The 23,384-nt window shown below is 37.8% G+C and overlaps 2 pseudogenes across 2 annotated transcripts in view; one reads left to right on the top strand and one right to left on the bottom strand.

Moving 5' to 3' along the window:
• LOC309961725 (ras-related protein Rap-1b-like) overlaps nt 1-23,384 on the bottom strand; it is a 151,157-nt pseudogene that overhangs the window by 75,515 nt on the left and 52,258 nt on the right. The window lies entirely within an intron of this gene.
• LOC309961807 (protein SEC13 homolog) lies at nt 2,902-4,179 on the top strand (annotated as a pseudogene). Its single transcript has 2 exons — nt 2,902-2,913; nt 3,541-4,179. The product of its transcript is annotated as a protein SEC13 homolog (transcript).

Raw genomic sequence — 23,384 nt, 5'->3', positions numbered from 1 at the left:
AAGCTTACAAGGGGTGACAAAGACATAGATTAAAGAAGACTGGATAATGGGAAAAATTAGACTAGAATTAGTATGATATAGGATGATTCTTAAGAAATAGGACTCAATCAGAAGGTATAAATAAATCTCTTTTTTAACTCTTAAGTAGGTTTAATGCAAACATGCACACTAATTTTTCTTCTTATTAAATGTTTGAAGAAGGAATTTGACAACACATGTAGAAAATAAGTACTGCTATATTGCAAAGGGAGGGGGTGACTTTTTAAAGTTTTATTAAATTTTTATTACAAGTAATTGTATCCAAAACAAAAATAAATGCAGATAATAAAGAAGAGTATAAAATACAAAATAAAAGGTCTTCTTATACACTTCCAATCATCAGAGGCAATGTTGTCAAGAATGTCTGGTTTTAGTTCTCCTAGCGATTAGCATGAATTTTATGAATTACTTTTATTTTATGAAATTTTTACATGTTTTACTGCTCTTATAACCCATGGAGTCCTCTTTCTTGTATTCTTTTTCCCCTTCCTTGAAGTTTTTTTTTTTTTTTATGGGTGCATGGGCTCTAAGTTTTCTGGTTCTAATATGTCTATATAATGCCCTCCCGCTTACCTATCAGTCAGCTGGGTATAAATTTTCCTATTGAAAAATCATTTCCCTCAGAATTTGAATTCAGTATTCTGTTGTCTTCTAGCATACAGGTCTGCTGACAAGAAGTCTGATATCAAGGAAACTTTGTGTAGAACTTGAATTTCTTGGTATTCTCCATGCCTCAATTTTCTCTCACATTTTCCAGATTTTTGTCTTATTTTTCTGCATTCTAAGAAATTTCATTTTCCAGAACACCAACTTGGTCTTCAGCAACAATTATTTCTTTTTTATTTCCAAGAATTCTTCCCTATTCATTGATTGTTCATTTTTCATTGTGGCCCCTTCTTATTTTAGGAATGCAATCTATTCTTGAATGTCTTCAAGAATGCTACTTAGAATTTTTTCAAGTTCTCCTCTGCTCCCTAAATTATCTCAGTTTTCTCTGGGCTCAGTTGTTTGAATTTATTAATCTTGGACCTTCTCTTTCATGCTCCAGGTTTGTCTCAAATTCTTGTGAATTGTAATCCACAAATGAAGAACTTTGTAGATTAGTAGGGATGGCTGGTGTTGGTTTCCTAGTTTTGTATATCTATTTTCCCGACAAACATCTTTAATAAGATGTTTGCTTTAAACAATTCTGCTTTAAAATTCTCTTTTGCTAATTGCACCATCTTGGTTCTCTCACGATCAGTCTTAATTCATTGCCTTTTTAGGTTACATTTTCCTGTTTCTTTGTATATAGAATAATTTTGGATTGTGTTTTAAACATTGTAAATGATATGTTATAGAGGATCTGGATTCTAGTATGTTCCTCTAGAAAGTTGTGGGTATTTTTTAAGCAGTTAGTTAAATTGGTTGAATTCAAGATGCAAACTATCTCCCCTGCAATGGATAGCAACTAAAAGATAGGGACAGGGACAGGTTTCCAAACACCAGAGCTCATGAAAATAAAATTAGTCCATCTAATGAAAACTTACTTTTACCAAATTAACACAAAAATTTTGTAGACCAGTGTTCTGTAGACCACAATTAATGATCTTTTCCAGGGAAACATGCTGAAATGAAAATATTACAGCTTTCCCCATTAAAGATACATTGCTCTTTTGGAAGGCAGATCTAGGCTTTAAATAGTGTGCCCATTATAGAGTGGTCAAATGTGAAATAAAATAGACTGAGGCAAAGAATTGATGGCATTTGATGCTGGTTCATTGCACATGAATAAATGACTTCATTTCTCTGTTCCTCTCTCCTTTGCAGACTCCCAGATTTGCAGCTCCCACATGCCAATTTCAAGCATTTCAGTTTCATCTTTACCATTTGGGCCTTAGCTATATTATTTATGGCTTAATATATTTTATAATGTTATCCTATCCTATATATGAACTCAGAAGTGCTGGCTATAAATTTTCTAATATAGATTAAAATAAATATAGACTACCGTTTTCATAAAAAGTTGATATGTGCAGTATCTAAAAACCACATGTGGCATTTAGGAACCACCTAAATAATTTAGGAACCACCTAAATAATTCAAGAGTCACTGAAAGTATTCAAGAGAGGTCCATTTGGTTTTCAGTGGGAGCTATATGTGCCAACCAAATGTATTAACTTATTTGAATCTCACTATACACCTATGAGGAGGATACTGTTTTATATACATTTTACAGATGTGTAAACTGAGACACAGAAAGACTTGCATGTCCTAGTCACAGAGCAGGCTCTACGGCTGACCCAGATTTCCGCCATAACACACTGACTTCAGAGCCTGTGCTCATAGCCATGATACAATAGTGCCCCTTGAGGTCTGTTTCCAGACCCAGACCAAGTTTTCAGATGCACAGAGATTGCTTCCAGTACAACTACACCATTCTAACGTGCATTTTCATTATGTGCTCTTTAATCATCCTATATATACTCTTCTATGAAGAGACTGTAACCTTTGGAGACCAATCGAGGAGTCAGCATTTGGGAAGGATTTGGCTAATCTGAGGTCTTGGAAAGGGGGCTGAGGTACCTTCGAACCATAGGCCATCTATTAGACAATATACTTTCATCACATTATATTACTCCCTGTGGTTCCTACTGACACCAAAATGCCACGCAATTCTCAATTTGTCAACCATTCCTGAGCCCCTCATTTATGCCTGTCAGTTTGCTAATCAATGTGAAGGATACATGATTGCCCATTACCTATCACTGCCAAACTAACTACCCCAAAATTCAGTGGCTTAAAACAGGCAATTTATTTTGCCCACAATTTTATGTGTCAGGAATCCTGGAAGAGCCTAGAGGGACAGTTCACCTCTGATCCATGTGGCAGCAAGTAGGGTGGCAAGAACTAAAGGACCCATTTCCAAGATGGCTTCTTCACTTGGGGGTCTGATACTTGTGTTTCTTGGTCACCTTTTTCCTCCATATGGTATTTTATCCTCCAGGGCCTCTTCATATAGCTTGGGCTTTTTGCAGCATGGTGATCTAGGATAACTGCACGTCTTACATGGTGTCTTGCTTCTATGAGGAAGGAAGCAGAAGTGGACAGCTCAGTTAAGAGTTATGCTCAGACTGGTATAGCATCACTTCTAACATATGCTGTTGTTCAAAAGTGTCATGGGCTCACCCAGATTCAAGGGGGTGGAAAAATATTCTACCTGCTGATGGGAGAGTATCAAGGTCATATAGTGAAAGAGCATGAGGGGGTGGGAAACATTATTGCTGTCATCTTTGGAACATACAGTCTTCCACACCTCAAAAAGCTTTTACTCTAACTCACGGGTTCATCACTAAGAGTCCATGGATAAAATTTAGGAGGTCTGTGAACTTGGAAGGAAATAAATCATATTTTTATTTTCTCCAATCTCTAAACTTTAGCATTTCTATCCATTCTGAATGTAGGCACAAACTACAGGAGTTATAGCAATACCTGTGACTTTGTTACCAATAAAAATCACAGATATTTTTACAGCACATTCAGTTGGGTATCAGGGGCCTGATCCTGGCCTATGGGAGCTTCAATGGGGCCATCTCCCTACTGACCTATTCCATGTTGGGCCAGTGGGAAGTGAAGAAGATCAATAACGCTCACACTACTGGCTTCAAAGCAGTGAGATGGGCCCCTGCTGTCATGCCTGGAAGCTTCATAGACCAGCCATCTGGGCAGAAGTCCAACTACGTCAAGAAATATGCATCAGGCGGCTGTGACAACCTCATCAAACTGTGGAAGGAGGAGGAGGACAGCCAGTGGAAGGAAGAGCAGAAGTTGAAAGCACACAGTGACTGGGTTTGAGACATGGCCTGGGCCAGCTCCATTGGCCTGCCTACCAGCACCATTGCCAGCTGCTCCCAGGATGGTCGAGTGTTCAGTTGTACCTGTGATGATGCCACGGGCAATACATGGTCTCCCAAACTGTTGCACAAGTTCAATGATGTTGTATGGCATGTGAGCTTGTCCATCACAGCCAACGTCCTGGCTATCTCAGGCAGAGACAATAACGTGACCCTGTGGAAGGAGTCAGTCAACTGGCAGTGGGTGTGCATCAGTGATGCCAACAAGGGCCAGGGTTCCATATCCACTTCAGTCACAGAAAAGTGACTGAGAATGAGCAGTGACAAGACAGGCAGGGCCTGGCTCTCTACCTGCTGCCTCCAGGACTGCCCTTTCCTGGGCCAACTGACCACACACCTGGGAGGAAGAATGCCCAACTCCCACAATATCACTTGCTCCTGGGAGTCATAACAAATGCAACCAGATTCATCATCTGCCTTAACATGATTTGATATGGTTTGTAATATACTGTCCAGCTGAATGCACTCTTGTTAAGAGGGAAAAACTACAAATGACCTTCAAATCTATTATTTTAAAATATTTTGGGTCATTTTTATGTAACTTTTAGGTGCAGGCATCATTTGTGGGGGCAGGGGGGTGTTTCCAAAGTATTTAAATAAATTCATATTGCTTATAAACAACAAAAACAAAAATGCCTGGATGCTATAGCTTCAATTCTGAGAAAAAAAATAATTATGAACTTAATATTATATATCCAGTAAACATGTCAATCAAATGAGAGGGAAAATTAAGTCACTTTCAGACTTGTAAAAATTCAGTAGGCTTATTCCTCATGCATGCTTTTAAGAAAATTACTTTTGAAGATATTCTTTAGCCAAAACAAGAATAAAATTCAAGAAAGGTAAAGACTGGAGATCCAAGATAACTGACTCTAATCCAGGACAAGAAGTCAGGATGACAGGTTGGCATCTATCCCAGAGAGCACCTGGTCCAGATTGAAATAAAAATTCAGAGGGTTCTGGGAAATGTATCTACAATAATTACATTGCATCCCTTACCATGAATAGAATATGTTTAGGAAGATAGATAATATTAGTGACTTGATGAAGACACATGATTAAAAATTAAATTAAAGACACTTTGAAATCAATATTAACAAATCACAATAATGGAAACAATGTGTATTGATATTTTCAATTTTAGACTCAACCAATGGACACACCATGAAAGGATTAATTATGGTTACAGAAGAGATGATAAAACCTCACAAAAGTTGGCAGAAGGGCATGAGGATAGAATAGTGGTAAAAGAGGTAGAGAGAAATATAGGAGTCCTAATTTACCCATTTTTAAAAATAATAGCTAACACTGGGTACTTATTATATGCCCACTCTAAGAGATAAACATGAATTAATTCATCTAATTTCCCAGTATAAGGAAAGCAAGGCACAGAGAAGCATCTAAATTTCTATCATATATTGCTTCTTACTTCATGGAAAGTCAAAGAGATGCAAAAGTTATTTTGTGAATGACTAAGAAAATAAAAGGTTTTTCTATATTATTTCTAAAAATAATAATATATCTACTAAAGGCACACAAATAGGTATATATATTAACTTGGTGATTTTTATAGCTCTTCAGGAGTTAAATCAGTTTTGTATAGTTCATGAATAGAGAGATCAATGAGGGGAAAGAATATAAATTCCAGAAACATGCATACATGCATATAGAAAATTAATATATGGTAAAGTTGGTTTCAGTGAATAAGAGATATGGTTAAGAAAATGGCTAGTTTCTCCCTCCTGAAGCCACCAGCTCTCCCACGGGACCCGTCCCCACCAGGGCTCCCGTGACCCCAGTGGCCACCACCTCCTCCTCTGTATCCAGTCCCCCCTATGGGGAGCACTCTCGCAACCCTGGCTGCCACAACCTCCATGCCCCCTCCTCACTGGGGTGGACTCATGTACTACAGGGAAGCCTCTGGAGCAGACCCCTGTTGGTGACCCACATGCAGAGGTGGGGCTGAAACCACAGCTGAGCCCCAGGGGCCATGTAGCTAAGGAAGAAAAGCTGACATCTCTCCTCACAGCTGCACAAACAGCAAATTGACACTCCCACGACTGGCTTTGTAAACTCAGCACCTACAGAACATCTGAATGGACAACGAATGCTCCCAGCCAAGACAGGTCTAGCTTTAGCAGCTGTAGACTTCGTGGGCACATACATATGGGTGTTAGGTCAGGCCACAGTCTGAGCTGCTCACATAGCGCCCACAGCAGGTCCAAATCCATGATTACTGCAATCCTGGGACCTGACTTTAGTGGATCTATGCTTGTGGCATGGTGAAAACGATGTCTGAGAGACACCAGGGCCAATTGCCAGCATACCTATGGTTAAGGTGAGGCCAGGAGTGGGGCCAACAGTAGTGTAATCTGAGAGCTCACACAATGGGTGAAAGGTGACATGACAGAGCACACCTACAGGTGAACAGCTCCAGAAGAGGAATACTGAGTGGCTTCCCTCCCAGTGGGAGTGCTCCAATCCTGCCTACCTTGCACCACAGATCAGAAACACAGCTAAGGAACAGATCTTGGGGCCTATACTATGACAACTAAGGAACAGACCCCACCTCTGTCAGGGCAGTGACAACCACAGAGCAAAGGGGATGCCCTGTTCAATATCCAGTGCAGGCCCTGGTCACCATAACATCAGTTACACCTCCTAACAAGGGGATAATGACCAGCATACACTGAGGAAAGAGGTGGCAGACATCTGTACTAAAAATAGCCCTTGCACCAAAAAATATTAAACCTACTCAGGCTATACAGGGATGTTCCCACATAAAAATAGCCCGCCAAGACAGTCTAAGTGTCTGGCATTGAGAAGAAGAATCCCCAGAGCATTAAGCCTTGAAGCCCAGCAGGGCTTGGGTGCAGGAGCTCCACAGGGCTAGGGGAAACAGAGACTCAACTCTGCGAGTGTGCACACAAGGCCTCACATGAACTGGGACCCAGCACAAAGAAGTACCTCCATAGGACCTTGAGTGACACCTACATAGGAGTCTTGGTGGATCTCCTGGGGAGGCGAAGGTGGACTATAGTTCACTGTGGGCTCAAGGACACTGGTAGCAGAAGCCCCAGGGAATATTGATCAGCATGAGCTCTTCCAGAGGTCCCCATTTCAGCACCAAGACCTGACTCCACCCAACAACCTGTAGGCCTCAGTGGTGGAAAGCCTCAGGCCAAACAACAAGACAGGAACACAGCCACACCAATCAGGAGACAGGCTGCCTAAAGTCATACTGAGCTCACAGCCACCTCAAAACACACTCTTTGACAGGGCCCTTCCCATCAGAGGGACAAGGCCCAGGTCCACACACCAGAGGGCAGGCACAAGTCCCTCCCACCAGGAAGCCTGCATAAATTCCTGGACCAACCTCAACTACCAGGAGCAGACATCCAAAGCAAGAGGAACTATGATCCTGCAGCCTGTGGAAAGAATATCAGAAACACAGAAAGTTAGACACATGAGATAACAGAGAAATATGAAGGAACAAGATAAAACCCCACAAGAACAAGATAAAAACCCATAAGAACACTAAATGAAGAGGAGACAGACAATGTACCTGAAAAACAATTCACAGTAATGATAGTAAAAATGATACAAAGGGCTTCCCTGGTGGTGCAGTGGTTGAGAGTCCACCTGCCGATGCAGGGGACACGGGTTCGTGCCCTGGTCCGGGAAGATCCCATGTGCTGCAGAGCAGCTGGGCCTGTGAGCCATGGCCACTGAGCCTGCGTGTCTGGAGCCTGTGCTCTGCAACGGGAGAGGCCACAACAGTGAGAGGCCCGCATACCACACAAAAAAAAAAAAAAAGATCCAAAATCTCAGAAAAAGATAGGAGCCCAGATTGAGAACATACAAGAAATGTTTAACAAGGAGCTAGAAGATTTAAAGAAAAACAAAGATGAAGAATACAATAGCTGAAATGAAAAATACACTAGAAGGAATCAATAGCAGAATATCTGAGGCAGAAGAATGGATACGTGACCTGGAAGACAGAATGGTGGAAATCACTGCCTCAGAACAGAATAAACAAAAAAGAATGAAAAGAAATGAAGACAGCCTCAGAGAACTCTGGGACAACATTAAACACACCAACATTTGTACTATAGGGGTCCCAGAAGGAGAAGAGATAAAGAAAGGGCCTGAGAAAATATTTGAAGATATTATAGCCAAAAACTTCCCTAACATGAGAAAGGAAACACTCACTCAAGTCCAGGAAATGTAGAGTCCCATACAGGCTGAATCCAAGGAGGAACACATGAAAACACATATTAATCAAACTGACAAAAATTAAAGACAAAGAAAAAATATTAAAAACCACAAGGGAAAAGCAACAAATAACATACAACAGAATCCCCATAAGGTTATCAGATGATTTTTCAGCAGAAAGTCTGCATGCCAAAAGGGAGTGATTGATATATTTCCAGTGATGAAAGGGAAAAATCTACAACCAAGAATACCCAGTAAGGCTCTATACAGATTTGACAGAGAAATCAAAAGTTTTAGACAAGCAAAAGCTAAAAGAATCCAGCAACACCAAATCAGCTTTACAACAAATGCTAAAGGAACTTCACTACGTGGGAAAGAGACCAGCAACTTAAAACAAACTTGTACATATATAGACTGCTATATCAAAACCTCATGGGAGCAGCAAACCAAAAACCTACAATAGATATACACATACAAAAAAAAAGCAAACCAGAAGCAAAACTAAAGATGTTCATCGAAAAAAAAAAAAAGATGTTCATCAAACCACAAGAGAAGAGAACAAAAGAGGAAGAGAAGAAGAAAGACCTACAAAAACAAACCCAAAGAAATTAAGAAAATGGTAATAGGAACATACATAACGATAATTTCCTTCAATATGGATGGATTAAATGCTCCAACCAAAACACACAGACGGGCAGAATGGATACAAAAACAAGACCCATATACATGCTGTCTACAAGAGACCCACTTTAGACGTAGGGACACATACAGACTGAAAGTGAGGGAATAGAAAAGAAAGAAAAGAAAGAAAAAAGAAAACTGGAGTAGCAATACTCATATCAGACAAAATAGATGTTAAAATAAATACTGTTACAAGTGACAAGGAAGGATACTACATAATGATCAAGGGATCAATGCAAGAAGAAGATATGGGCTTCCCTGGTGGTGCAGTGGATGAGAGTCCACCTGCCAATGCAGGGGACACGGGTTCGTGCCCCAGTCCAGGAAGGTCCCACATGCCGCGGAGCGGCTGGTCCCGTGAGCCATGGCCACTGAGCCTGCACGTCCAGAGCCTGTTCTCCACAACGGGAGAGGCCACAACAGTGAGAGGCCCACGTACCAAAAAAAAAAAAAAAAAAAAAAGAAGATATAACAATAATAAATATATATGCACCCAACACTGATGAAAGAAATTAAATGATACCAACAGATGGAGGGATATACCATGTTCTTGGATTGGAAGAATCAACATTATGAAAATGACTATACTACCCAAAGCAATCTACAGATTCAGTGTAATCCCTGTCAAATTACCAATGGCAATTTTTTTTACAGAACTAGAACAAAAAAATCTTAAAATTTGTATGGAGACACAAAAGACCCTGAATAGCCAAAGCAGACTTCTGGAGAAAAAACAGAGCTGGAGGAATCAGACTCCCTGACTTCAGACTATACTACAAAGCTATAGTAATCAAGACAATATGGTACTGGCACAAAAACAGAAACAGATCAATGGAACAAGATAGAAAGCCCAGAGATAAACCCATGCACCTATGGTCAACAAATATATGACCAAGGAGGCAAGGATATACAATGGAGAAAAACAGTCTCTTCAATAAGTGGTGCTGGGAAAACTGGACAGCTACATGTAAGAGAATGAAATTAGAACACTCCCTAACACCATACACAAAAATAAACTAAAAATGGATTAGAGACCTCAATGTAAGACTGGACACTACAAAACTCTTAGAGGAAAACATAGGAAGAAGACTCTTTGACATAAATCACAGCAAGATCTTTTTTGATCCACCTCCTAGAGTAATGGAAATAAAAACAAAAATAAACAAATGGGACTAATGAAACTTCAAAGATTTTGTACAGCAAGGGAAACCATAAAAAATATGAAAAGACAACCCTCAGAATGGGAGAAAATATTTGCAAACAAATCAATGGACAAAGGATTAATCTCCAAAATATATAAACAGCCCATGCAGCTCAATATTAAAAAAACAAACAACCCTATCAAAAATGGGCAGAAGACCTAAATAGACATTTCTTCAAAGAAGACACACAGATGGTCAAGAAGCACATGAAAAGCTGCTCAACATCAATAATTATTAGAGAAATGCAAATCAAAACTACAATGAGGTATCACCTCACACCAGTTAGAATGGGCATCATCAGAAAATCTACAAACAAAAAATGCTGGAGAGGGTGTGGAGAAAAGGGAACCCTCTGGTCCTGTTGGTGGGAATGTAAATTAATGCTGCCACTATGGAGAACAGTATGGAGGTTCCTTAAAAAACTAAAAGTAGACTTACCATATGATCCAGCAATCCCACTACTGGGCATATACCCAGAGAAAACCATAATTCAAAACGACACATGCACCCCAATGTTCATTGCACCAGTATTTACGATAGCCATGTCATGGAAACAACCTTAAAGCTCATCAACAGACCAATGGATAAAGAAGATCTGGTACATATATACCATGGAATATTACTCAGCCATGAAAAGTAACGAAATTGGGTCATTTGTTGAGACGTGGATGAATCTAGAGACTGTCATACAGAGTGAAGTAAGTCAGAAAGAGAAAAACAAATAACGTATATTAACACATACATGTGGAACCTAGAAAAATGGTACAGATGAACTGGTGTTCAGGGTAGAAATTGAGACACAGATGTACAGAACATACGTATGGACACCAAGGGGGGAAAGCTGCAGGGGGTGGTGGTGGTGGTGTGATGAATTGGGCAATTGGGTTTGACAGGTATACACTGATGTGTATAAACTTGATGACTAACAAGAACCTGTTGTATAAAAAAATAAATAAAATTAAATTAAAAAAAAAGAAAGAAAACACAATGATCCAAAACCTATGGGATGCAGCAAAAGTAGTTCTAAGAGGGAAGTTTATAGCTATACAATGTTACCTCAAGAAACAAGAAAACTCTCAAATAATAAAACCTGACCTTACCCCTAAAGCAACTAGAGAAAGAAGAACAAACAGAACCTAAAGTTAGTAGAAGGAAAGAAATCATAAAGAGCAGCAATAGATGAAATAGAGATGAAAAAAACAATAGCAAAGATCAATGAAACTAAAAACTTGTTGTTTGAGAAGGTAAACAAAATTGATAAACCTTTAGCCAGACTCATCAAGAAAAAAAGGGAGCAGACTCGAGTCAATAAATTTAGAAATAAAAAAAAAGGAGAAGTTACAATGGACACCGCAGAAATACAAAGGATCACAAGAGACTACTACAAGCAATTATATGTGAATAAAATGGACAACCTAGAACATAAGGAAAAATTCTTAGAAAGCTACAACCTTCCAAGACTGAACCAGGAAGACATAGAAAATACGAACAATCACAAGTAATGAAACTGAAACTGTGATTTAAAAATCTTCCAACAAACAAAAGTCCAGGACCAGATGGCTTCACAGGCAAGTTGTATCAAACATTTAGAGAAGAGTTAATGCCTATCCTTCTGAAACTCTTCCAAAATGTTGCAGAGGAAGGAACACTCACAAGCTCGTTCTATAAGGCCGCCATCATCCTGATACCAAAACCAGACAAAGATATCACAAAAAAAGGAAACTACAGGCCAATATCACTGATGAACATAGATGCAAAAATCCTCAACAAAATCCTAGCAATTTGAATCCAACAATACATTAAAAGGATCATACACCATGATCAAATGGGATTTATCACAGGGATGTGAGGATTTTTCAATATCTGCAAACAAATCAGTGTGATACACCACATCAACAAATTGAAGAATAAAAACCATATGATCATCACAATAGATACAGAAAAAGCTTGTGACAAAATTCAACACCCATTTGTGATAAAACCTCTCCAGAAAGTGGGCATAGAAGTAACATACCTGAACCTGATAAAGGGCATATATGACAAACACACAGCAAACATCATTGTCAATGGTGAAAAAACTGAAAGCATTTCCTCTAAGATCTGGAACAAGACAAGGATGTCCACTCTCGCCACTTTAATTCAACATAGTTTTGGAAGTCCTAGCCACGGCAATCAGAGAAGAAAAAGAAATAAAAGGAATCCAAATTGGAAAAGACTAAAACTGTCACTGTTTGCAGATGACATGATACTATACATAGAAAATCCTAAAGATGCTACCAGAAAATTATTAGAGCTCATCAATGAATTTGGTAAAGTTGAGGATACAAAATTAATGCACAGAAATCTCTTGCATTCCTATACACTAACAATGAAAGATCACAAAGAGGAGTTAAGGAAACAATCCCACTTATCATCACATCAAAAAGAATAAAACACCTAGGAATAAACCTACCTAAGGAGGTAAAAAACCTGTACTCAGAAAACTGTAAGATACTGATGAAAGAAATCAAAGATGACACAAACAGATGGAGAGATATACCATGTCCTTGGATTGGAAGAATCAACATTGTAAAAATGACTATACTACACAAGTAATCTACACATTCAATGTAATCCGTACCAAATTACCAATAGCATTTTTTCACAGAATAAAAACAAAAATTTTACAATTTGTATGGAAACCCAAAAGACCCCAAATAGCCAAAGCAGTCTTGAGAAAGGAAACCAGAGCTGGAGGAATCAGGCTCCCTGACCTCAGACTACACTACAAAGCCTACACTAATCAAAACTGTATGGTACTGGCACAAAAACAGAAATATAAATCAATGGAACAGGATAGAAAGTCCATAGATAAACCCACACACCTATGGTCACCTAATCTATCACAAAGGAGGTCAGAATATACAATGGAGCAAAGACAGTTTCTTCAATAAGTGGTGCTGGGAAAACTGGACAGCTTCATGTAGAAGAATGAAATTAGAACATTCTCTAACACCATACACAAAAGTAAACTTAAAATGGATTAGAGACCTAAATGTAAGACTGCATACTATAAAACTCTTAGAGGAAAACATAGGCAGAACACTCTCTGACATCAATCACAGCAAGATCTTTTTTGATCCACCTCCTAGAGTAATGAAAATGAAAACAAACAAAAAAACAAATGAGACCTGATGAAACTTAAAAGTTTTTGCACAACAAAGGAAACCATAAACAAAACAAAAAGACAACCCACAGATTAGGAGAAAATATTTGCAAATGAAGTGACCCACAAGGGATTAATCTCCAAAATATACAAACATTTTGTTAAGCATTTTTGCCTCTATGTTCTTCAGTGATATTGCCTTTAATTTTCTTTTTTCCTGACACTTTTGTCTGGTTTTGGTATCAGGGTGACGGTGGCCTCGTAGAATGAGCTTGGGAGTGTTCCTCCCTCTGCAAATTTTTGGAAGAGTTTGAGATAACTAATGAGAACCTACTGTACAGCACAGGGACCTCTACCTAATGCTCTATGGTGACCTAAATGGGAAGGAAATCCAAAAGAGGCAAAATACATATAGCTGATTCACTTTGTTGTATGGCAGAAACTAATCCCACATTGTAAAGCAACTATATTCCAATAAAAATTAATTTAAAAAAACCCAAAGCAAAATATACAAACAGCTCACACAGTTCAATATAAAAAAAAACCCAATCATAAAATGGAAAGAAGATATAAAATAGACATTTCTCCAAAGAAGACATTCAGATGGCCAAAAAGCACATGAAAAGATGATCAACATCACTAATTATTAGCAAAATGCAAATCAAAATTACAATGAGATATCACCTCACACCAGTCAGAATGGCCATCATAAAAAAATCTATAAACTATAAATGCTGAAGAGGGTCTGAAGAAAAGGAAGAATGTAAATTACTACAGCCACTATGGAGAACAGTATTGAGGTTCCTTAAAAAACTAAAAATAGAATTACCACATGACCCAGCAATCCCAGTACTGGGCATATACTCAGAGAAAACCATATTTCAAAAAGACACATGCACCACCAGGGAAGCCCAAACATTTCCTTTTACTGAAGTAGAGTTGATTTACAATGTTTTGTTAATTTCCAGTGCACACCAAAGTGATAGGTTTATATATATATATATATATATATATATATATATATATATATATATATATATATTCTTTTCCTGTTTTAGATTCCACATGTAAGTGATATCATATGATATTTGCTTTTCTCTGTCAGACTTACTTCATTTAGTGTGATAATCTCTAGGTCCATCCATGTTGCTGCAAATGACATTATTTCATTCTTTTTTATGGCTTAGTAGTATTCCAGTGTGTGTGTGTGTGTGTGTGTGTGTGTGTGTGTGTGTGTGTGTGTGTATCTCACATCTTCTTTATCCATTCATCTTTCCATGGACATTTAGGTTGCTTCCGTGCCTTGGCTATTATAAACAGTCCTGCTATGAACATTGGGGTGCATTATTATTTTGAATTAGAGTCTTCTCCAGATGTATGTCCAGGAGTGTGGTTGCTGGATCATACGGTAATTCTACTTTTAGTTTTTTAAGGAACCTCCATACTGTTCTCCATGGTCTCTGCACCAACTTATATTTCCACCAACAGTGTAGAAGGGTTCCCTCTTCTACACACACTCTCCAGCATTTATTGTTTGTGGAATTTTTAATGATGGCCATTTTGACTGGTGTGATGGTATACCTCATTGTACTGATTTGCATTTCTCTAATAATTAGTGATGTGGAGCATCTTTTCACATGTCTGTTGTCCATCTGCATGTCTCCTTTGGAGAGATGTCTATTTAGGTTTTCTGCCCATTTGTTTTTATTGTTATTGAGTTGTATGAGCTGTTTCTATATTTTAGAAATTAATCCCTTGTCGATCCCATAGTTTCTAAATATTTTCTCCCAGTTTGCAGGTTGCCATTTCATTTTGTTTATGTTTTCCTTTGCTGTGCAAAAGCTTATAAATTTGATTAGGTTCCATTAGTTTATTTTTCCTTTTATTTCTTTTGCCTTGGGAGACTGACCTAAGAAAACATTGCTACAATTTATGTCAGAGAATGTTTCACTTAGGAGTTTTATGGTGTCCTGTCTTATATTTAGCTCTTTAAGCCATTTTGAAATTATTTTTGTGTATGTCATGAGGGAGTATTCTAACCTCATTGATTTATATGCAGTTGTCCAGCTTTCCCAATATCACTTGCTGAAGAGACTTTTTCTCCATTGTATATTCTTGCATCCTTTGTTGATTAATTGACTGTAGGTGTGTGGGTTTATTTCTGGGCTCTCTACTCTGTTCCATTGACCCTTATGTCTGTTTTTGCGCCAATACCATGCTGTTTTGATTACTGTAGCTTTGTAGTATTGTCTGAAGTCTGGGAGAGTTATGCCTCCCTGTCTGTCTAGCTATTTAGAAAGAATATACCAGAACTTCAACCGAAAATAATTTTCAGATAAATAATATTTTATATTTCTAAATGAAATCATATAGAGTATACCAAGAAATCATGTAAGATTATACAGATAAATGTATGTATGTGTACATATGTATGTACAATTTTGGAATAGGAAAAGCTGAATTTCAAGCTTTTTAAAATTAGAAATGATAATTTATGAGATTAATAAATAAAACTACATATGTATTAAAAATTGGAGCACAGAAAAAGATGGCATAAACGAAGTTAACAAATGACAAATCTGAAGGGAAAATGGCAACATTTATGATAGTGGGCTTTTTACCTTCCATTTACAGTTAAGTAGCTCTTAGAAATTAGAAGGTGGCCAAGAATCCAATAGAAAAACTAGCAAAGCACAATGCACAGAAAAGAAAATACAAATCTCTTCTGAATGGAAACCTTTTGAATGATCTACAGTTTGAAATGCAGCAGAACTATTCAGGAAATTAACAAATTTTGTGTGCATTAAATTTTGGAGTTGAACCAACCTTAACGACCCTCCTGAAAGCAATATATTGACTTGGCAGGATAAAAAGAATCAGTGAGGGATGAATTAATAGGGCATAAGGAAGTAAAAATGAAGAATGTAAAAAGGAAAAGGGAGGGGGACTGGACAGAACTGAAGGTCACTTGTCAAGGGAAGAAGAAGCCCACCCAAGAAACATTTTAAATATGAAAGAAGAAAAAAGAGGGGCTGGTGTTTAAAAAAGTCAAATGATTAATCATGAACTTTAAGCTGGACAAGCAAAGAAGAGAAGTGGGAAGAGTGCAGAGCCAACTCAAAAGGGAAATGGAGAGATCAAGTGTACCAGAGGTTTTTATGAGGCTAAATGGAGTTTGGGCAGGAAAGAGCTAGAAGGATCAATCTAGTCAGTAACTGAGATTTTAGACTTTGATTTTTAAGCTGGATCAGATGCCCAAATACAAAATATGACCCAATAAATGGATAATTAAATTGATGTGAAAGTACTCATTGGAGCTGAATTCAAGCAAGACCTCATTGTAGTTTCGAGTTCCATTTCTCTAGTAATTAGCAATGTTTAGCATCTTTTCATGTGCCTAGTGGCCACCTGTATATCTTCTTTGGAGAGACGTCTATTTAGGTCTTCTGCACATTTTTCGATTGGGCCAACTTCCTTCTTTTATTTAAGGACTTTTCAAAGGGAAGGGACATTATTATGGAGAATAATATTATAATAATATTATAATATATAATTATATATTATAATAACATAATATTATTTATGTTATTTTTGAAAAATGTTATTGCCCTTTTCCTTTTGGTATACAGTCATATAGGTTTTAACACATGTATAAATCCATGTATCCACCACCATAATCAGGACACAAAATTATTCCAGACCCCCAGAAAAATCACTTGGGCTATCTTTTTTTTTAAACATCTTTATTGGAGTACAATTGCTTGACAATGTTGTGATAGCTTCTGCTGTATAACAAAGTGAATCAGCTATACGTATACATATATCCCCATACCCCCTCCCTCTTGCATCTCCTTCCAACCCTCCCTATCCCACCGCTATAGGTGGACACAAAGCATGGAGCTGATCTCCCTGTGCTATGCGGCTGCTTCCTACTATCTATTTTACATTTGGTAGTGTATATATGTAAATATCAATCTCTCACTTCGTCCCAGCTTACCCTTCCCCCTCCCTGTGTCCTCAAGTCTATTCTCTACGTCTGCGTCTTTATTCCTGTCCTGCCCATAGGTTCTTCAGAACCTTTTTTTTTTTTTTTTAGATTCCATATATTTGCGTTAGCATATGGTACTCTTTCTGACTTACTTCACTCTGTATGACAGACTCTAGGTCCATCCACCTCACTACAAATAACTCAATTTCATTTCTTTTTATGGCTGAGTAATATACCATTGTACATATGTGCCACATCTTCTTTATCCATTCATCTGTCGATGGACACTTAGGTTGCTTCCATGTCCTGGCTATTGTAAATAGTGCTGCAATGAACACTGTGGTACATGACTCTTTTTGAATTATGGTTTTCTCAGGGTATATGCCCAGTAGTGGGATTGCTGGGTCATATGGTAGTTCTATTTCTATTTTTTTAAGGAACCTCCATACTGTTTTCCATAGTGGCTGTATCAATTTACATTCCCACCAACAGTGCAAGAGGGTTCCCTTTTCTCCACACCCTCTCCAGCATTTATTGTTCATAGATTTTTTGATGATGGTCATTCTGACCAGTGGGAGGTGATACCTCATTGTAGTTTCGAATTGCATTTCTCTAATGATTAGTGATGTTGAGCATCCTTTCATGTGTTTGTTGGCAATCTGTATATCTTCTTTGGAGAAGTTTCTATTTAGGTCTTCTGTCCATTTTTGGATTGGGTTGTTTGTTTTTTGATATTGAGCTGCTTGTATATTTTGGAGATTAATCCTTTGTCAGTTGCTTCACTTGCAAATATTTTCTCCCATTCTGAGGGTTGTCTTTTCATCTAGTTTATGGTTTCTTTTGCTGTGCAAAAGCTTTTAAGTTTCAATAGGCCCCATTTGTTTATTTTTGTTTTCATTTTCATTACTCTAGGAGGTGGATCAAAAAAGATCTTGCTCTGATTGATGTCAGAGAGTGTTCTGCCTATGTTTTCCTCTAAGTTTTATAGTATCTATTCTTACATTTAGGTCTTTAATCCATTTTGAGTTTACTTTTATGTATGGTGTAGAGAAAGTTCTAATTTCATTCTTTTACATGTAGCTGTCCAGTTTTCCTGCACCATTTACTGAAGAGACTGTCTTTGGCCCATTGTACATTCTGGCCTCCTTTGTGACCAGAGGTGTGTGGGTTTATCTCTGACTTCCTATTGTGTTCCATTAATCTATATTTCTGTTTTTGTGTCAGTACTATAATGTCTTGATTACTGTAGCCTTGCACTATAGTCTGAGGTCAGGGAGCTTGATTGCTCCAGCTCCGGTTTTCTTTCTCAAGATTGCTTTGGCTATTCGGGGTCTTTTGCGTTTCCATACAAATTGTGAAATTTTTTGTTCTAGTTCTGTGAAAAATGCCAGTGGTAGTTTGATAGGGACTGCATTGAATCTGTAGATTGCTTTGGGTAGTAGAGTCATTTTCACAATGTTGATTCTTCCAAAACAAGAACATGGTATATCTCTCTATCTCTTTGTATCATCTTTAATTTCTCTCATCAGTGTCTTATAGTTTTCTGCATACAGGTCTTCTGTCTCCTTGGATAGGTTTATTCCTAGGTATTTTATTCTTTTTGTTGCAATGGTAAATGGGAGTGTTTCCTTAATTTCTATTTCAGATTTTTCATCATTAGTGTGTAGGAATGCAAGAGATTTCTGTGCATTAATTTTGTATCCTTCTACTTTACCAATTCATCGATTAGCTCTAGTAGTTTTCTGGTAGCATCTTTAGGATTCTCTATGTATAGTATCATGTCATCTGCAAACGTGACAGTTTTACTTCTTTCCCGATTTGGATTCCTTCTATTTCCTTTTCTTCTCTGATTGCTCTGGCTAAAACTTCCAAAACTATGTTGAATAAGAGTGGTGAGAGTGGGCAACCTTGTCTTTTTCCTGATCTTAGTGGAAATGTTTTCAGTTTTTCACCATTGAGAACAATGATGACTGTGGGTTTGTCATATATGGCCTTTATTATGTTGAGGTAAGTTCCCTCTATGCCTACTTTCTGGAGGGTTTTTTTGTCAGAAACGGGTGTTGAATTTTGTCAAAAGCTTTCTCTGCATCTATTGAGATGATCATATGGTTTTTATCCTTCAATTTGTTAATATGGTGTATCACACTGATTGATTTGTATATATTGAAGAATCCTTGCATTCCTGGGATAAACCCCACTTGATCATGGTGTATGATCCTTTTAAATGTGCTGTTGGATTCTCTTTGCTATTATTTTGTTGAGGATTTTTGTATCTATGTTCATCAGTGATATTGGCCTGTAGTTTTCTTTTTTTGTGACATCTTTGTCTGGTTTTGGTATCAGGCGGCCTTTTAGAATGAGTATGTGAGTGTTCCTCCCTCTACTATATTTTGGAAGAGTTTGAGGAGGATAGGTGTTAGCTCTTCTCTAAATGTTTGATAGAATTCGCCTGTGAAGCCATCTGTTCCTGGGCTTTTGTTGGTTGGAAGATTTTTAATCACAGTTTCAATTTCAGTGCTTGTGATTGGTCTTTTCATATTTTCTATTTCTTCCTGGTTCAGTCTTGAAGGTTGTGCTTTTGTAAGAATTTGTCCATTTCCTCCAGGTTGTACATTTTATTGGCATATAGTTTCTTGTAGTAATCTCTCATGATCCTTTGTACTTCTGCAGTGTCAGTTGTTATTTCTCCTTTTTAGTTTCTAGTTCTATAGATTTGAGTCTTCTCCCTTTTTTTCTTGATGAGTCTGGCTAATGGTTTATCAATACTGTTTATCTTCTCATAGAACGAGCTTTTGGTTTTATTGATGTTTACTATTGCGTCCTTCTTTCCGTTTTCATTTATTTCTGCTCTGATCTTTATGATTTCTTTCTTTCTGCTAACTTTGGGGCTTTTTTCTGCTTTCTCTAATTGCTTTCGGTGTAAGGTTTGGTTGTTTATTTGAGATGTTTCATGTTTCTTGAAGTAGGATTTTATTGCTATAAACTTCCCTCTTAGAACTGCTTTTGCTGCATCCCATAGGTTTTGGGTCGTCGTGTCTCCATTGTTATTTGTTTCTAGGTATTTGTGGATTTCCTCTTTGATTTCTTCAGTGATCTCTTGGTTATCAAGTAGTGTATTGTTTAGCCTCCATGTGTCTGTATTCTTTACAGTTATTTCCCTGTAATTGGTATCTAGTTTCATAGCATTGTGGTCAGAAAAAATATTTGATAAAATTTCAATTTTCTTAAATTTACTATGGCTTGATTTGTGACTCAAGATATGATCTATCCTGGAGAATGTTCCATGAGCACTTGAGAAGAAAGTCTATTCTGTTGTTTTTGGATGGAATGTCCTATAAATATCAGTGAAGTCCATCTTGTTTATTGTATCATTTAAAGCTTCTGTTTCCCTCTTTTTTCATTTTGGATGATCTGTCCCTTGGTGAAAGTGGGGTATTAAAGTCCCCTACTATTATTGAGTTACTATCAATTTCCCCTTTTATGGCTGTTAGCATCTGCCTTATGTATGGAGCTGCTCTTATGTTGGGTTCATAAATATTTACAATTGTTATATCTTCTTCTTGGATTGATCCCTTGATCATTATGTAGTGTCCTTCTTTGTCTCTTGTAATAGTCTTGAGAATTGCTACCCCAGCTTTCTTTTGATTTCCATTTGCATGGAAATGCATCTTTTTCCATCCCCTCACTTGCAGTTTGTATGTATCCCTAAGTCTGAAGTGGGTCTCTTGTAGACAGCATATATATGGGTCTCGTTTTTGTATCCATTCCGCCAGTCTATGTCTTTTGGTTGGAGCATTTAATCCATTTACATTTAAGGTAATTATTATGTGTATGTTTCTGTTACGATTTTCTTAATTGTTTTGGCTTTGTTATTGTAGGCCTTTTCCTTCTCTTGTGTTTCCTGCCTAGAGACGTTCCTTTACTATTTATTGTAAAGCTGGTTTGGTGGCGCTGAATTCTGTTAGCTTTTGCTTGTCTGTAAAGGTTTTAACTTCTCTGTTAATTCTGAATCAGATCCTTGCTGGGTAGAGTAATCTTGGTCGTAGGTTTTTCCCTTTCATCACTTTCAATATGTCCTGCCACTCCCTTCTGGATTGCAGAGTTTCTACTGAAATTTCAGCTGTTAACCTTATGGGGATTCCATTATATGTTATTTGTTGCTTTTCCCTTGCTGCTTTTAATATTTTTTCTCTGTATTTAATTTTTGATAGTTTGATTAATATATGTCTTGGCGTGTTTCTCCTTGGATTTATCCTGTATGGGACTCTCTGCACTCCCTGGACTTGACTGACTATTTCCTTTCCCACATTAGGGAAGTTTTCAACTATAATCTCTTCAAATATTTTCTCAGTCCCTTCCTTTTTCTCTTCGTCTTCTGGGACCCCTATAATTCAAATGTTGGTGCATTTAATATTGTCCCAGAGGTCTCTGTGAGTGTCCTCTATTCTTTTCATTCTTTTTTCTTGCTTCTGCTCTGTGGTAATTTCCACTATTTTATCTTCCAGGTCACTCTTCCGTTCTTCTGCCTCAGTTATTCTGCTATTGATTCCTTCTAGTGAATTTTTAATTTCATGTATTGTGTTGTTCACCATTGTCTGTTTGCTCTTTAGTTCTTCTAGGTTGTTGTTAAACATTTCTTGTATTTTCTCCATTCTATTTCCAAGATTTAGATCATCTATACTATCATTACTCTGAATTCTTTTTCAGGTAGACTGCCTATTTCCTCTTCATTTATTTGATCTGGTGGGTTTTTACTTTGCTCCTTTATCTGCTTCATATTTCTCTGTCTTCTCATTTTGCTTAACTTACTGTGTTTGGGGTCTCCTTTTCACAGGCTGCAGGTTTGTAGTTCCCGTTGTTTTTGGTGTCTGCCCCCAGTGGGTAATGTTGGTTCAGTGGGTTGTGTAGGCTTCCTGGTGGAGGGAACTGGTGCCTGTGTTCTGGTGGATAAGGCTGGATCTTGTCTTTCTAGTGGTCAGAACCATGTCCGTTGGTGTGTTTTGGGGTGTCTGTGACCTTATCATGATTTTAGGCAGCCTCTCTGCTAATTGGTAGGGTTTTGTTCCTGTATTGCTAGTTGTTTGGCATGGGTTGTCCAACACTGGAGCTTGCTGGTCGTTGAGTGGAGCTGGGTGTTAGCGTGGACATGGAGATCTCTGGGAAATCTCTCACCGATTGATAGTACATGGGGCCAGGAGGTGTCTGTGGTCCAATGTCCTGAATTCGGCTCTCCCACCTCAGAGGCTCAGGCCTGACACCCAGCTGGAGCACCAAGATTCTGTCAGCTGAATTTGCATTCCTTTGGTTGATGAGTTTTTTGTCTCCTTCCCCCGGTTCTCTGTTCCTTGTCACTCCCACCTTCTGGGTTTCTCTTAGCACCGTTTGGACTATCTATGGGATAAAGTCAGAGGTGCTTTCCCCCTAGGGTTCAAATATAGTTGTGGTAGGAGTTGGGGGTGAGGTTTTAGAACCATTTCCCTTCACACTAAGACTTTTCTTTCACAGTTTTTGATAGTCTCTTCCCAGCCGCCCTGATTTAAAGGGGAAATGGATCATGGTCAAATTAGCCCTAATGCCTTCTAATGCATTTCTTCTAATGCATTTCTAATGCATTATTAGTTCTGGGAGTTCCGTAGATTGCTTGACATTTTCTACATAGAAAATTATGTTATGTGAGAATAGGATAACTAACAGGATAATTGTTTCTTCCTTTCAACGTGTATGTGTTCTTCTTTTCCTTGCCTCATCGCACCGGCTAAAATTTCCAATACAATGTTGAATAAGAGTGGTGAGAAGACAACTGTGACTTATTCTTGAGCTTAGGGAGAAAGCATTTTACCATTAAGTATGATACTAGCTGTAGATTTAAAAAAAAATAGATTACTCTTTAGCAAGTTGAGGAAATTCCCTTCTATTCCTAGTTTGATGGGAGTTTTTATACAGAATAGTTGCTGGATTCTCTCAAATAATTTTCTGCATTAATTGATATTCTCATAAAGTTTTTCTTCTTTAGATTAATTAGTAATTCATTAATTAGTTAATATGGTAGATTACATTGATTTATTTCTGAATTATGAGTTAGCCTTTCATCCTGGGGTAAACTCCACTTAGTGTCTTGTATTATTCTTTTTATATATTCCTCAATTCAATTTGGTAATTTTTGTTGAACATTTTTCCATCCATGTTCATGAGAAATATTCATCTGTAGTTATCTTTTCTTA

The sequence above is a fragment of the Leucopleurus acutus genome (genome assembly GCF_964270905.1).
Source record: "Leucopleurus acutus genome assembly, chromosome: 5".
NCBI classification, from domain to species: Eukaryota; Metazoa; Chordata; class Mammalia; order Artiodactyla; family Delphinidae; genus Leucopleurus; species Leucopleurus acutus.
The sequence above is the reverse complement of the archived record's forward strand: the minus strand, read 5'-3'. Positions and strand labels throughout refer to the sequence as shown.